The 17,356-nt window shown below is 38.4% G+C and overlaps 1 protein-coding gene across 2 annotated transcripts in view; it reads left to right on the forward strand.

Annotated features, from left to right (window-relative positions):
- The window catches only part of LOC150100720 (uncharacterized), a 217,321-nt gene extending 202,170 nt beyond the window's left edge, over positions 1-15,151 (forward strand). For both annotated transcript variants that reach the window (XM_090402097.1, XM_090402100.1), the window contains one exon: positions 15,020-15,151. The gene's annotated coding sequence lies outside the window, so the exon portion shown is untranslated. The remainder of the gene's footprint in view (positions 1-15,019) is intronic.
- Positions 15,152-17,356: the final 2,205 nt, after the last annotated feature.

The raw sequence follows: 17,356 nt of genomic DNA on the forward strand, positions 1-17,356 counted from the left end.
GGGTTGTTATAGGATTAATGCTGGAGAGCTTCTACAGGAAATAGTGGGAGATCAGGGGAGAACTAGAGGTCATCCCTGGAAATGTATAAAGAGGGTGTGAGTAGGGGAGTGAGAAGCAGGTTTTTTTTCCTACAGAGTTGTGAATGATTGGAATGCCTTGCCTGAGAGTGTGGTGTCTGCAGAGAATTTGAGTGTGTTTAAAGCATGGTATGATGAGCTGTGTGTATTGATAAAAGGACCTCATATATAAGTCTTCGACTCCATGGCGTCTTGGGTAATAATAATAATAATATTGAAGTAGAATTTGAAAGGAGAGAATTTGTTGAGGAACCCATGATAATGAAAAGTGAAGTGATATCAGCAATGGAACAGCTGCCAAAATGAAAAGCCCCTGTTGCTGATGGTGTGTCAGTGGCATTCTTGAGAGCACCTGAGGATGAAGTGGTGAATATATTGACTGAAATTTGTCAACAGGGTTTGGAAGAAAATATACTGGCCTAGAGATTGGAAAACATCAGTATTCACCCTAATCCCAAAAAAATCAAATGCCAGAGATTGTGTTAATTATAGAATCATCGTTTTAACTTCGCATGCAAGTAAAGTTATGTCAAAAGTGATCCAACAAAGGTTGGAGCCATATGTGAATAGAGAAATACCACAAGAAAGGCAGGCTTTAGAAGAGGTAGAGGAACTGAGACTAAATAGCAAACATGCGATGGATTGGAAAGAAGAAGAGAATTTCAGAAAGAAGTATTCATCTGTTTTATTGATTATAAGAAAGTTTTTGATTGTGTGGATCACAACAGACTCTGGATTGTAATGAGATCAATGAGAATACCTGAACATCTAATTCTCTCGATAAGAGAGCTGTATAACAACAGTTTTTTATCCCGCATTCAGACAAATCAGCCCTTCAGAACACATGCAATTTACAGACAAAAAATACTAGTTGTGGTGGTGGAGGCGGGCGGTAGATGGCGTTGATGGAGATGATTCATAGTAGAGGTTTGGTGTAGTGGTTGAGACAGTTGTAGGTGTCCTCCCGCGATGAGTCTTCGGACTCCTTGGAGGTATCAGGAATAATAATAATAATAATAATAATAACAACCAAGAAGCTTCAGTAAAAATAGTCTTTGGAGAAATAGACAGTGTTTCGAGTTGAAAAAGGGATGTGGCAGGGTTGTTTACTGTAGCCCTACCTTTTTAATATTTATAGTAAATATGTTATGAGAATTGCTGATTTAGACAAAGATCCAGCTGGAATTAAGACTGGTGGCAGAAAAATAAATAATTTGAGATATGCAAACAACCCTCATAGCCGAAACTAAGAAGATCTGGAGTGGTTGATTCTATTGGTTAAGATGGAAAGTAACAAAGCTGGGCTTAATTTAAACATCAGCAAAACAAAAGTGATGGCTTCTGTCAATTTAAATGAATTTATAATAGAGGGAGATAAAATAGAAATTGTTGAAAGTTATGATTTACTAGGGTCCAAAATCAGAAATGATGGTAAATGAGAAGATGAAATTAAAAGAAGGATAGTCATGGGAAAAAAAAAAGTGATGTTAAGCCTGACAAAAATTATGAAAGATAGAGGTGTGAGTAAGGCCACGAAAGTTAGAATTGTCAAAGCAATAGTATTTCCAGTAGTGATGTATGGATGGGAAAGCTGGATTATTAAGAAGAAAGATAGAAAGCAAATTGATTCATTTGAATTAGGGTGTGGAGGAAACTATTAAAAATCTCATGGACTGCAAGAATGACCAATAAGAAGGTTTTAGAGAATATAAAGACAGAATGCTCCTTGGAGGCGATGATCGCTAAACAGAAGTGGATGTACTTTGGTCATATTATGCTAGCTGATGAATCATTGGAAAAGGCAATTATGTTGGGGAAGATTGAGGGAATGAGAAGAAGAAGAAGACCACAAAAGAGTTGGATGGACAACATAAAAGAACTTATCAACTTGAACTTACAATTACTGAAAGAAAGGACAAGAGCCCGAGTGGGATGGAGAGCCTTTGTATACAGGTTCACCAAGAATCGAAAATGACTGGATGGCACATATCAACAACAACATCAGTATCTGTAGTGTAATTGTAAAGATTTTAAAGAAGTTGGTAAGAACTCACATACAGAAATGGGTGGACAAACAAGATATACTTTGCAAGGAATAGCATGGGTTTACTAAAGGTAGGTCATGGCTGAGCAATTTGTTTATAAATTATAATAATGTTAAGGCTGAGGTGGATAAATGGAATGGATACACTATAATACTGTCGGACTTTGCTAAGCCATTTGATAGGATACATGAAAGGCTGATGCGAGAGACCATTTACATATGAATGAGGAAGGACGTAGGAGAGATTGCTGTTCTGAACGAGTCAGTGTGTCCCAGGGAGGATGATAGCAGGGGTGGCCTTTTGTGGGAATGGATACTTGTGAGAAGGGAGACGATGTCAGGTAACACTGAGCCCAGTGGAGTCTAGAAGCGATAATGCTGGGTATAGAAACAATGGCATTTATATGCTTTATACTAATGCCAGGCGTATCCAGAATAAGGGAGAAGAATTGGTGGCACAGATAGCATCAGCCTGGCCAAAAATTATTGCGATCACTGAGACGTGGTTGACAGAAGGGGATATAACAACAGGAATAGAAGTCGCTGGGTATAGCATTTTTCGTCAGGATAGGAGGGGAAAGCGTGGTGGTGGGGTACTGCTTATGATAAGTGATGACCTATGTCCTCTAAGAGTGGAGGCTTTGGAAGCAAGTGAGACAAATGATTTTGAGAGTGTGTGGTGTGAGGTAGAGGTAGGCAAGACAGGATATTTAGTGGGATGTTGCTACAGACCCAGGAGCACAGAGGATGGGAACCAGGAGATGTTTAGACAGCTAAGTTTGGCAAGTGCAAGAAGAAGAATGAGTATTATGGGAGATTTTAACTACAGTAGTATAAATTGGAGAGAGGAAGATGCATGTAGCAATAGGGGAATGGAATTTCTAGAATTCTTGAGGGACAAATGTCTTAGGCAACATGTAACAGAGGGAACAAGAGGTTCAAGAGTTTTGGATTTGGTTATAGCATCAGAAGAGTTGATAATAACTGAGTTGACATCTCTCCCACCAGTTGGAGAGAGTGACCATATGGTTTTGACTTGGAAAATGAATAGACATGCAGGAGTATCAAAGAGACGGGGACTTATGTGGAATTATAATGCAGGTGATTATAATAGTCTTAGACGTCAACTTCGGGAAGTTTCATGGAGGCAGGAATTGGAAGGCCGGGATATCATTAGTGCGTGGGAAATTGTGAAAGAATATTTGTTAGCAGCAATGGTAAGTTATATACCACAAGTGAAGAAGAGGACACAATTTGGAGTAAAGTGGATGACAAACAATATTAAACAAGAATTGCATGCGAAAAAGAGGCTATGGAAGAGATATAAGGAGACAGGTGAAGAGAAGAGAAGATGCGTGAAGAATATAAGACACAGGCCAGAAAAGTGACTAGTGTGGTAAGGAAAGCGAAACTGAAATATGAGATGAGATTGGCCCTAAGATCCAAAGAAAATCTAGGGAATTTTTTAGCTATGTGGCCAGTAGGAGGAGGAATGACTGTGGAAGAATGATATTGTGGGATAAAAATGGGAATAGAGTGACTGATGCAGAGGACATAGTGGAATTGTTCAATGAACACTTTATTGGAGTATTTCATCCTAGAGGAGTCAGTTTAATGCTAGAGGGATAGGGCTGGTTCGAGGTTTAGAGGTACAGGAGGAGAGTGTGTCTTAGATACTGAGTACTCTGGATGTCAGTAAAGCTGTGGGACTGGATGGTATTTCACCACGAGTTTTGAGAGAATGTGCTAGGGAACTGACATTGCCTTTAACCTGGCTTTTCAATGAAAGTCTGGCTTCGGCAAAGGTACCCAGGGAATGGAAGGAAGGTAAGATAGTGCCACTGCATAAGGGTGTTAACAGACTGGAAGTGTCTAATTATAGGCCAGTCTGTGTGGCATCAGTAGTTCTTAAGATCTTGGAGAAAGTAGTGAATAACTACATTTCTCTGTTTATAGAAAGAAGTCTCATACAGGCCATTATATCCATGCGGAATCTCATCACCATCCCAGTCAAAAGGCAGGAACTATTAAAACACTGGTTCATCGGGCCCACTCCTTTTGTTCTACAGACGATCTTTTACAGAAAGAAATACGATATATAACTTCTTCCTTTCTATCTAATGGCTATAAGAATTACTTCATTAAAAGAACTTTGAGTAGATTTAATATGTCTCCCTCTTCAAACACAGAGGAAATAACGCGCATTACCATCCCTTATATACAAGGCATCAGTGAACGTATAGCAAAAATTTTAAAACCACTGAATATTTTTGTTGCCTTTCGACCGTTTAGAAAAATCTCCACCTTTCTCGCTTCTCCAAAGGACAAGCTTCCACATCTTAATCATCCAGGTGTCTACCAGATTCCGTGCTCTTGTGGATTATGTTATTTCGGACAAACGGGAAGATCTGCCTCCATTCGGCTAGAAGAACACCAATCTTATATTGAATACTTTAAACCTGAAAAGTCTGGACTTGCAGAACATGCCATCTTCACTAGACACAGAGTTCATTGGAAAAAGACAAGAGTTCTTCACAAAAGTCAGTTTCTCATGGAACGCCTTTATAAAGAAGCATGTGAAACTCTACTTCATTCTCCTAACTTAAACAGATCCGACGGCTTACGTCTATACCCTTTATGGGAGATAGTACTTTACAAATCAGCTAATCTTTCCTAACTTTTTATTGTATTAAATATTATTTTTTTTTTTTTTTTAGGAAAGTTATTGACCTTTTTAGTTATCTTACACCAGCTACTTAGGTGGCGCTTTTTGGAATTGTCAGTTAATGTTTGATTTTTGTGCCTAATTGTACTGAAGATGCCTGTGACACACGGGCAAAAATTATACCATTAAATAATATTTCTACGTGAGTTTTTCCGTTATTTATTATATATAGATAGTCTATCAAGACTCATCGAGGGGAGGTCTCCCCTAAGAAACACAAGGGGGGGGGGAGAGCAAGAAGAAAAGAAAGAAAGAAAGAAGAGTAGGGACCAGTCTACAGATAATATAACAGATATATATTATATAAAATAAGGCATGATCCAGTATTTTTGAAATTCCATTTTGCACAACACTTTTCATACAGTATACATTGTATGGTAGTGTTGTGCAAAATGGACATTTCAGTCTTCATCATCATCAAATTCCTGCCATGTACCCTCAAGGGGTGTACAGGATATGATTACTACTACATGAAAAAAATTACATCATTATTAATTTCCTATCTACAATTTTCCTCCACATCAGTCTGTTACTTGTCAAGACTCCAACATTATCAGATCTTATATTTCTATCGTCTAAAGCACTTTGTACCGTATCAATCCACCTATATCTTGGTCTTCCTCTGGGTCGTTTTGCTGCCAACCTGGCAGAGAACACTTGTTTTGCTAATCTTTCCTCGTCCATTCTGTTTAAGTGACCATACCACCTGAGATTAGCTCTGCTAACGCATTCCTGGATGCTGACAATGTCAAGTTCTTTCCTAATATCCTTGTTTTTAATATGATATTGCCATTGATGCCATCTGTTCATGCCTATAATCTTTCTCAGGACTCTCATATCTGTGGTCTCTAGTCTTTGGTCAAGTGTTTTACTTCTGACCCAGCTCTCAGATCCATAAGTTAAAACTGGTTTGAACACTGTCTTGTATACAGCTAATTTAGTGTTCCGACTAATTTCTCTCGTATTCCATATGAATTTATTCAATTGACTTCCCACCATACCAGCTTTGCTGATTCTGTTGTCTATTTCTATATTTAATTTACCATCTTCAGTAAAAATCGTGCCTAAATAGCTGAAATGTTTTACTTGTTCCACAGGTTCTCCATTCACAACACAGTTGACATTTTCAATGATTCTGCCTATTTTCATTGTCTTTGTCTTTTTATTGCTGACCTTCATACTATATCTATTACAACAGCTATTCAATTTAGTAAGAGAATCTTGCAGACTTGTAGCAGATTTATTTAGAAGTATAATATCATCCGCATAAAGCAAAGAGCTGACATTAACATCTCCAATTTTGATATCATGTTTAATACCACTTTCCTTCATAATGTGATCCATATAGATAATGAATAACAGAGGGGATAATGTACATCCTTGTCTCACACCAGATTTAACATTAAACCATCTTCCTGTACTTCCTTCAATTCTAACTACTGACTTACAACTCAAATAAAGACTAAGTATTGCTTGATATAATGCCCCATTGACACCATGTAACTGTAGCGTATTGAATAGCTTCTCTCTTGGCACCCTGTCATATACCTTTTCCAGATCTACAAAACTTAAATACAGATCTTTGTTATATTCCCATGCTTTCTCGACTATTTGCCGTAAAGTGAAGATCTGAACCTGACAGTCTCTATTTGGCCTGAATCCAGCTTGTTCTTCACCAAGCTTTTCTTCCACAATTCTTCTCAACCGTTTCTCAAGTATACTTGCATAGATCTTGCCAGGAACACTCAGCAGGGAAATACCTCTGTAATTCTCACATTCAGTTTTATTTCCCTTTTTATATATGGGTACTATGAGAGCTCTACTCCAATCATCGGGAATTCGTCCCTCTGTCTAGGCTTTCTGAACTATGCAGTGCAGCCACTGTAAGACTCTTATACCACCATACTTCAGCATTTCTGGTTGAATATCATCTACTCCTGCTGCCTTTCCACATTTCAAACCTTTGATGGCTTTTTCTACTTCAAGTATGGATATGTATTCCTGACTGCATGCCTGGTTAGTGTTTTTTATCACTGTGCTGTCATCACTGCTTGTTTCATTTAGCAGTTTTTCAAAGTAATTACTCCATACTTCAAGGATATCTTTTTCTCCCGTTTTCATGTCACCTTTATCATCTCTAATTCCTTTTACAGCACTCTTACCTCCATTCTTAAGCTTCTTCAACAACCTCCAGAATATTTTGCCACCTTCTTGATATTTATTTTCTATATTCTTGCCAAAGTCCTCCCATGACTTTTGTTTAGCTAGTTTTACACAGTGTTTAGCATTCTTGCATTTGTCTCTATATTCTCTAAGAGCACAAGCTGACTTATTTGACAGGAACTTTTAGTATGCTTTCTTCTTTTCCTTCACTGCCTCTTTAACTTCCTGTGTCCACCAGGGAGTTCTGATTTTTTTATCCTTACAGACAACCTCACCACATGCCTCTCTGGCAGAATCAATCAATGTTTTCTTCAGAGTTTGCCACTGAATCTCCAAGGTTTGATTCCTGTTCTCAAACTCTTTAATTTTTTCTTCAATAATCTTTGTGTATTTTAGTCTACAGTTCTCATCTGAGAGCTGCTCAACTTTTATTCGCTTTAAAACGTTCTTACATGTTATTCTTTTCAATATGAAATTCAATTTTATCCTGCTCAAGACTAAATAGTGATCACTTCCAATTTCAAATCCTCTGTACACTCTGGTGTCCTGCACCAGGGAGAAAACATCACTATCAACAATAACACAGTCAATGAGACTTTTCTTATTCCTAGCCTCTTCTCTCCATGTGAATTTGTGCACGTTTTTATGTTGGAACATGGTGTTAGTAATAACCAGTCCATGTCCTGAGCAGAAATCCAACAGATATTTGCCATTATTATTAGCTTTGCTCTTTTCTCCAAATTTTCCCAAAATATTTTTGTATGTCTCACAATCATTTCCTACTCTGCTATTTAGATCCCCAACAAGGACCAACTTTTCATTTTTCATTGTGTCAGTTGCTTTTTCTAAAGCGTCAAAAAATTCCTCCACTTCTACCTTAGTAGAACCTTCTTTGGGACCATAAGCACAAATAAGTCTCATTGTCCAGTTCCCCATTCTCATATTTGCTCACATTACTCTACTTGAGACTGACTGCCATTCAAGAAGATTAGCCTCGTATTTTGTGTTGAATACTATGGCTACTCCTTCTTTTCCTTGATTGTCATTGCCTAAATATAACATTTTGTATTTATTGCTCAGAAATACCTCACCAATTTTGGTCTTTTTTGTTTCAGTCACCCCTATTATGTCGATCTGGTACTTATCTAATTCCTCAGCTAGCTCCATTTCTTTGCCATTCAGGCTTCTGACGTTGATAGTACTGATCTTTAACTCTGGTGATGTTGAGTTGGGGTTTATTTTCAGATTTGTTCCAGTAGCTGACTTTTCGCTGTTCACCCTGGTTCCTTGGCGAAAACAACGGGGGCCTTGTTTAACCGGGCGACGCCCCAGCCGGCATGAAATTTTGTCATGTTATACCATCATTGTATATTTTGGTTTAACCAATAAGAATACAACTTGGTCGGCGAAATCCCAAATTGCCAGCCCATCCTCGTCTGTTCAGTATCCAAGTAGATACCCAACAGGATGCACCATGAGAAGGTGAGGATTGGACATTAGGTCAGAAGCCCTGGTCAGTTCTCTGCATTCCTTTAAAGGCTATGTGGAGGTCTCCTCTCAGTTATACAGCTTTGACCCTTAAGCACCCCATTTCAGTCTTTTCATCACTTTTATGCAATGGGATTATCATGCATTCTTTCCATTCCTGTGGGATCTTTTCTGAGCTAAGACTCAACTTATACAAACATGTCAAGGGCCTAGCCAGTTTGGATGAACATTCCTTTAGCATACATATTGATATCCCATCTGCTGAATTCTTATACATTTTATACAACAGCTCTAGAATCTCCTTCTTATGCACCTCTATCTCTTCATCCAATGTAGTGTTAGCAATGTACATGTTACACTACACTAGGTAGATAGAACTTGGTGAATTGAGCTCTCATTATTTGAACCACATCTTCTGCTTCCAATACTAGGGTACCACCCAGATTTATTTCAACCTTTATTGAGGTCTCATCATCGAGAGCCAGATCCAGGAAGATAACAATTTTGAATTAATGCAGAAGTCATATATTTCTCATATACAAGTATTAATAAGCTTTATCACCTTATTATTGAAACACTCTGGATCAGAGATAGCTACAGAAAGGTTTTTCAGTTGGATACAAAGTAAATTATACTTCTACAAAATTATAATCTCGATTAATCCTTTATTCAAGTAATAAGCAAACAAAGTTATGCATGAAGTATATTATTATTATTATTATTATTATTATTATTATTCAGGCCTCCAAGGAGTCAAAAAAGACTCATCGAGGGAGGGCCTTCCTAAGACATAAAGTCTGTCAAGACTCATCGAGGGGAGGTCCCCCCCTGAGAAACACAAAGTCTATCATACCACTCTTTAAACTCACTGACCGTTCTCGCTCCCACCACTCCATCAGGCAATGCATTCCACGGCTCAACCACCCTCCACACAAAGAAACCACTCTTTACCCTCTTGCTCACAGTTTCCTTTCGTAACTTCCAGGGATGGCCTCTTGTCATCACTCCTTCCCGCTGTTCAACCAAGCGAAAGAAGTCCCCAGTGTCAACCCTGTAACCACCTCTCAACAGTTTAAAAGTCTCAATCATATCACTTTTTCTTCTTCTATCCACCAAACTCTGCAGTCCACATTCTCTCAGCCGATCCTCATAACTATCCTTGTACAGTCCTGAAACCATCTTTGTCATCCGTCTTTGTATCCTTTCCACAGTTAATTTATCCCCTTCAAATCCTGGGGACCAAATCTGAGAACAATAGTCCAAGTGTGGTCTGATCAGAGACTTATACAACGGAATGATAACCCTCTTATCTCTGCAGGTCAGTGTCCTTCTCATAATAGCAGCAATTCTCTGTGTTACCTTCACCACCTTTGCAATATGTCCCCTAAACTTCAATTTTCTATCAATCATCAACCCCAGATCTCTTGTCTCCCCTACTTCCTCCAGTATAACTCCTCCCATAGAGTATGCAGTGTCCCATTGATGTTTCCCAAACCTCAAGACCTTACATTTTGCTGCATTAAACCGAAACCCCCATTCATTTGCCCATCTATTTAGCTTATTTAAATCCTCTTGCAGGGCTACCACATCTGCACTATTACTAATTATCCTTCCCAGCTTCGCATCATCCGCAAACAACTGAATATCCCCCTGCAGTCCACTGGCTATGTCATTGATATAAAGGTTAAACAATATAGGTCCTAGTACTGAGCCCTGTGGGACCCCACTTGTAACCCTCTGCCTCCTGGAAACTGCTCCACCATACACAACTCTCTGATACCTATCAGACAGCCAATCCTGAATCCAGTTGACCAATCTGACATCCAGACCCATGTGCTGCAACTTACATATCAGCTTATCATGTGGCACCCTGTCAAATGCCTTCGCCAAGTCTAAGAAAATTGCGGTATATGCCTTTCCCTCATCTAATGTTCTTGAAACTTTATTATAAAAGGCTAGCATATTGCTAAAACAAGAGTGTCCTTTCACAAATCCATGTTGATTCTCACAGATAACATTACCCTCATCTGCCCAATGCTGTATACGGTCCCTCACTACTTTCTCCAAGATCTTAAGAACTACTGATGCCACACAGACTGGCCTATAATTAGACACTTCCAGTCTGTTAACACCCTTATGCAGTGGCACTATCTTACCTTCCTTCCATTCCCTGGGCACCTTTGCCAAAGCCAGACTTTCATTGAAAAGCCACGTTAAAGGCACTGTCAATTCCCTAGCACATTCTCTCAAAACTCGTGGTGAAATACCATCCAGTCCCACAGCTTTACTGACATCCAGAGTAGTCAGTATCTGAAACACACTCTCCTCCTGTACCTCCAGACCTCGAACCAGTCCTATCCCTCTAGCATTAAAACTGACTCCTCTAGGATGAAATACTCCAATAAAGTGTTCATTGAACAATTCCACTATGTCCTCTGCATCAGTCACTCTATTCCCATTTTTATCCCACAATATCATTCTTCCACAGTCATTTCTCCTCCTACTGGCCACATAGCTAAAATATTCCCTAGGATTTTCTTTGGATCTTAGGGCCAATCTCTTCTCATATTCCAGTTTCGCTTTCCTTACCACACTAGTCACTCTTCTGGCCTGTGTCTTATATTCCTCATGCATCTCTTCACCTGTCTCCTTATATCTCTTCCATAGCCTCTTTTTCGCATGCAATTCCTGTTTAATATTGTTTGTCATCCACTTTACTCCAAATTGCGTCCTCTTCTTCACTCGTGGTATACAACTTACCATTGCTGATAACAAATATTCTTTCACAATTTCCCACGCACTGGTGATATCCTGGCCTTCCAATTCCTGCCTCCATGAAACTTCCCGAAGTTGACGTCTAAGACTATTATAATCACCTGCCTTATAATTCCACATAAGTCTCTTTGATACTTCTGCATGTCTATTCATTTTCCAAGTCAACACCATATGGTCACTCTCTCCAACTGGTGGGAGAGACATCAACTCAGTTATTATCAACTCTTCTGATGCTATAACCAAATCCAAAACTTTTGAACCTCTTGTTCCCTCTGTTACATGTTGCCTAAGATATTTGTCCCTCAAGAATTCTAGAAATTCCATTCTCCTATTGCTATATGCATCTTCCTCTCTCCAATTTATACTACTGAAGTTAAAATCTCCCATAACAATCATTCTTCTTGCACTTGCCAAACTTAGCTGTCTAAACATCTCCTGGTCCCCATCCTCTGTGCTCATGGGTCTGTAGCAACACCCCACTAAATATCCTGTCTTGCCTACCTCTACCTCACACCATACGCTCTCAAAATCATTTGTCTCACTTCCTTCCAAAGCCTCCACTCTTAGAGGACATAGGTCATCACTTATCATAAGCAGTACCCCACCACCACGCTTTCCCCTCCTATCCTGACGAAAAATGCTATACCCAGTGACTTCTATTCCTGTTGTTATATCCCCTTCTGTCAACCACGTCTCAGTGATCGCAATAATTTTTGGCCAGGCTGATGCTATCTGCACCACCAATTCCTCTCCCTTATTCGAGATACTCCTGGCATTAGTATAAAGCATATAAATGCCATTGTTTCTATACCCAGCATTATCCCTTCTAGACTCCACTGGGCTCAGTGTTACCTGACATTGTCTCCCTTCTCCCAAGTATTCATTCCCACAAGAGGCCACCCCTGCTATCATCCTCCCTGGGACACACTGACTCGTTCAGAACAGTAATCTCTCCAGATGCCTACGTCCTTCCTCATTCAAATGTAAACGGTCTCTCGCATACAATTCCTCTCTTTCCTCAAACGCACTCCAAGCATCCACATATACCAGTCCTCTCTTGTCACACATTCTCGCTATTATGCATTCAATTTCACCGCTCTTCTGCTCAGCTCATCATTATCATACCTAGGCAACACGCATACTATTTTTCCTCTCTCTGTCTTCTTCCATACAGTCTCAAGCAAAAATCTCATATCTCTCGCTGCCCGACTTACATTACCACTCAAGTCATTCGTTCCTACCATCACAATCATCTCATCCACCCTTTCACCTCTCTTAATTGCCATAGCCACCCTTTCTATTGTTCCTCCTGGCAAATACTCCTCACGCATCCTATCTTGAACACCACGGATCATTGAGTCGCCATACATTATACCTCTTACCATTCCCTCACTCCTATTGTTCCCATTCTCTCCTCTTCTTTCATTCCCATACCTCTCTCTTCTACTGTTTCCATCCTCTCGTCTTCTAGCATTCCCATACCTCTCTCTCATTCCATCTCTCCTACTGTTTCCATTCTCTCCTCTTCTAGCACTTCCATATCTGTCTCTCATTCCATCTCTCCTACTGTTTCCATCCTCTCGTCTGCTAGCATTCCCATACCTCTATCTCATTCCTTCTCTTCTACTGTTTCCATTCTCTCGTCTTCTAGCACCCCCATACCTCTCACTCATACTCCCTAAATTCTCTCTCTCTCCTACTCTGATTCGCCTTGCATTTATCTCGGTGATATGAAGGTGATATACTTTCTTACTTCTTGTATATGAGAAATATATGATTTCTGCATTCATTCAACCTTGGTATCTTTCTGGATCTGGCTCTCATGGATGAGATTTCAATAAAGATTGAAAAAAAGTCTGGGTAGTGACTCTCTCAGAATGCTTAGCAGTATGCATGTCTGAAAGGAAGTGAGCTTTGCATTATAGGATACTAAGGCAATTGACATGAAGTCATCAGCCTCTATATACAAGTATTCTAATCGTGAAGACACTTCATGTGCAAACTTAGTTTGCATATGCTTGAATTAGCAGTTGGCTTTTGATAGACTGCAACACGACAAGCTCTTAAATAAATTGAAACAGATGGAACAGATAACCGACTTTTGAGTATGATCAGTAACTGGTTGTCAGATAGGTATCAGAAAGTTATATATGAGGGTGCGATATCCCAAAAGTGAAAAGTCACTGGTGGTATGCTGCAGGGATCATTTTTGGAGCCATTGTTGTTCAATTTGTATGTTAATGATATTGGGATGGGTTTAACTAGTGATATGCAACCTGTTTGCAGATGATGCAAAACTGGGGAGAGCAATGCAGAGTCAAGTGGATGTTATGGCATTATAAGAGGACTTGAATAGATTTCATGAATGGACAGGTAAGTGGAACTGTTCAGTGTTGCAAAGTTAAGGTTTTGAGATTTGGTAAGCAATGATGGGATGCACAGTGTACACTTGGTGGGGAAACTTTAAAGGAAGTAGAAGAGATGAGAGATCTAGGAGTGATGGTGGTGGACAATGACCTTAAATTTAGGTGCCACATTGCACAAGTTGTGAAGACGTCACATCGGATAATGACAATGATGCAGAGGATGCTGATATGCAGAAATAAAGAGGTTATGATATCACTGTATAAGGCCTTATATGGATTATTGTGCACAGATGGTGACAAGGATATGTTGGAAAGGATCCAGAGAAGATTCACAAAGTTAGTCAGTGGTTTTTGGAATGTGAAGCAGAGCCTCGTGAATAAGAGGAAGGGGGGGATGATTGAGACATATAAACTAGTCAGGGTTGTTATCAGGTTGGCATGGAAGAGATTTTTCATAGGATGGGAAAGGGGGTAGAACAAGAGGCCATCGCTGGAAACTGTATAAGGAAGGTGTGCGCAGAGGAGTGAGGAGCAGATTCTCTGCATGGAGAGTGGTTGGTGAGTGGAATGCATTGCTTGAGTGTGTTGAATGGAATGCATAGCCTGAGTTTGTTGTGAATGTAGGCACATTGGATCAGTTTAAATCACGGTTGTATGAGCATTGTGTACCATAGTGTGTGTGCCTCCCACGATAAGTCTCTGACTCCATGGAGGTCAGATGTTAATAATAATAATAATAATAAAGGATTAATCAAGAATATAATGTCTTGGTAAATATAATTTACTTTGTAACTAAGAACAACCATTCTATGCATTACATAAGACTTGAATAATTATTGCTTTGATAAAGATATTTTGTAGAAATATCTATCTTCCATACTAACCCAGCACCTAGATAATAGTCCTACAAAAAAAAACAAAGAAAAAATCATCATTAAGAGATTAATGAATCCTCAAGTGTTAATTCATTACTAACATTCTTATTATGAAAATTTAAAACTTTTTTTTCTAATTTTGCTCTAAAATTTCTTAGATTGCTTAATTAGTTAGTCATTAAAAAATTTAAGAAATAAAAATGTTTATTTCGTAGATTTTTTACATGGGTGATTAGAATACATTGCCTGAAAGTGTGATGAGTGCAGAGACAATGAGTGAATTTGAGTCTGATGAGCTGTGTGTGTGTGTGTGTGTGTGAGAGAGAGATGAGTCAAGAGACAAGATGAGTCTCTTGACTCCATGGAGGTCTGATGATTATGATGCTTTTCTCAGAATAATAATATTATTATTATTCTGAGAATAATAATAATAGTAATAATAATAATAATAATTAAAAAAAACTTAAAGTTGATTTGCTTTTGTAACAGTTTTTTTTTTTTTTAGGGTTCATCTTACAATATTGTGTTCTTTCTCCTTTGTTCCAGACAATATTTACTTAAATGCAAGCATTATCATTATTAATATGAAATTTTAAAGTAATGACTGTCATAAATAAATAATTTATTAAAAATCAAAGTTTACAATAATTGTTATTTGCATTTTTTGGTAGCTAATTCCATGACATTATTACCTTTAAAACCAGAAAGAAACATTGTATTGTTTCAGAAAGTATACATAATTATATGCCAGAATCTGAACATAACTAATTCTTGTCAAGGTAACTTTGTGCTCCATTTACACCTTGCTAAAAACTAAAAAAAAAAGATTAAAAAAAAAAAATATATATATATATATGAGAAAGAATTAGTTTGAAGTATACAATAGGATATATGTTACTGTTTGAGTGGAACCTTCTGCAGTGGATTTATCGTTTCCATAGGGGTCTGTCTCTTGATATTGTGCTTATTAATAATGAATGACAAGTCAGGGCTAATCTCTCCCAAGTTCTTTCCTCTTCCCACAGATTTTAAAAAAATTAAGTGATCGATATTTATTCATAGCAAAATTTCAGGATATTTATTGAAAAAGGCTTACTTTTGATGTTCTACTAACTTATAATATTAACTGTAATTCTTTTACAGTGTTCGTTGGCTGATATGAAGGGTTTCTGATAAGAGTATTTGTACTTTGTTTTAGCATAAAGAGGACTAAATTTGCAAGTTTTTGTATCAAGCATTGATGTTTATAATAAGCTAAACCATTTAATTTAACTTATTATTTAGTTTTATTATAGGAACCAGACAATAAAATTGTTTAGTTCCTAATAAAATCAAAAGAATAAAATCAGTTTAGCTTATTACCAACCTGGTAATATGCTAAACTATGCAAATACATTAATAAGCCTGATTGAATCAGAAATAGGTTTATATCAAAAATATCAACTTGATTATAAACAAAAATATAGACTTGGTTGGTGAGGGTAGCTAAAGAGAGGTGTGAACAGCAGTTAGCTAATGAAGCCAAAAAGAATCCTAAGGAGTTCTTTCGATATGTAGCCAGCAAAAGAAAGAATGATTAATGAAGGATGACATTGATAGGAGAAAATGGTATAAAGACAGCTGTTGCAGAATGTGTGGTGGGGATACTTAATGAGCAATTCATAAAGGTCTTTCAATCTTGTGAATGTGACTTCATGGAGAGATTGAGAGCAGTAGATGATGGTGAGGAGAGACTGACTGTAAGTGAGCAAGAGGTGTATGGGGAGTTGAGCAAACTAGATGTAAATAAGGCTGTAGAATTTGATAATATATCCCCACGTATTCTGAAGGAATGAGCCAGGGAGTTGACACCTGTCTTGACACATTATTTTAATACGAGTCTTGCACTCGGTCAAGTCCCTAAGGAGTGGAAGTAGGGCAAGATTGTGCCACTTCATAAAGGAGGTGATCGAACTCGAGCATCAAACTATAGGCCTATCTGTGTGTCAGGTGTTGTGGTTAAGTTGTTGGAGAAGCTTGTGAGAACTAGGATCCAGAGTTGGGTTGAAAAACAATGGCATTATTTTTGATGGACAGCATGGATTTGCTAAAGGGAGGTCATGTTTTAGTAATCTACTTACTTATTACAATAAAATGACTGCTTCCTTGGACAGAGAAGAGGGATACAAAGTAATATACTTTGATTTCGCAAAGGCTTTTGATAGAGTACCTCATGATAAATTGATAGTCAAACTAGAGCAGATGGGGTTGGATATTAGAATAGCACTGGATTGGAGACTGGCTATCTGATAGGTAGCTTGATAGTTTCCTGGATATTGCTCCCCCATACACAACTTGTTGTGTAAGGGGGAGCAATATCCAGGAAAAAGAAAGTCACCAGTGGAGTGCGTCAGGGATCTGTTTTGGGGCCATTACTGTTTAACTTGTATATTAACGATATAGGTGAAGATTTGGATGGAGATATTAAGTTGTTTCCAGATGATGCAAAGTTGGGACAAACCATGAAGAATAGTGAAGATGTTGTGGCCTTGCAATAAGACTTGAATAAATTGAGTGATTGGGCACGGAAATGGATATGTACATTCAATGTTGCAAAATTTATGGTTTTAAAATTTGGGAAACAAAGATGGGATGCAGAATTTATGCTTGGTGAGGATATATTGTTGGAGGTGGAAGAAATAAGAGATCTGGGGGTGATAGTGGAAAAGGATCTGAAATTTAGGGTACACATAGCCAAAATTGTGAAGACAACACAAAAGCTTCTGGGAATGATGCGGAGGATATTGACGTGCAGAAGTAGGGAGATTCTTGTTCCATTGTATAAGGCTTTGATTAGGCCACA

This window comes from Typopeltis vanoorti, chromosome 12 (genome assembly GCF_054136105.1).
Source record: "Typopeltis vanoorti isolate ZY-2024b chromosome 12, IOZ_Tvanoo_1.0, whole genome shotgun sequence".
NCBI classification, from domain to species: domain Eukaryota; kingdom Metazoa; phylum Arthropoda; class Arachnida; order Uropygi; family Thelyphonidae; genus Typopeltis; species Typopeltis vanoorti.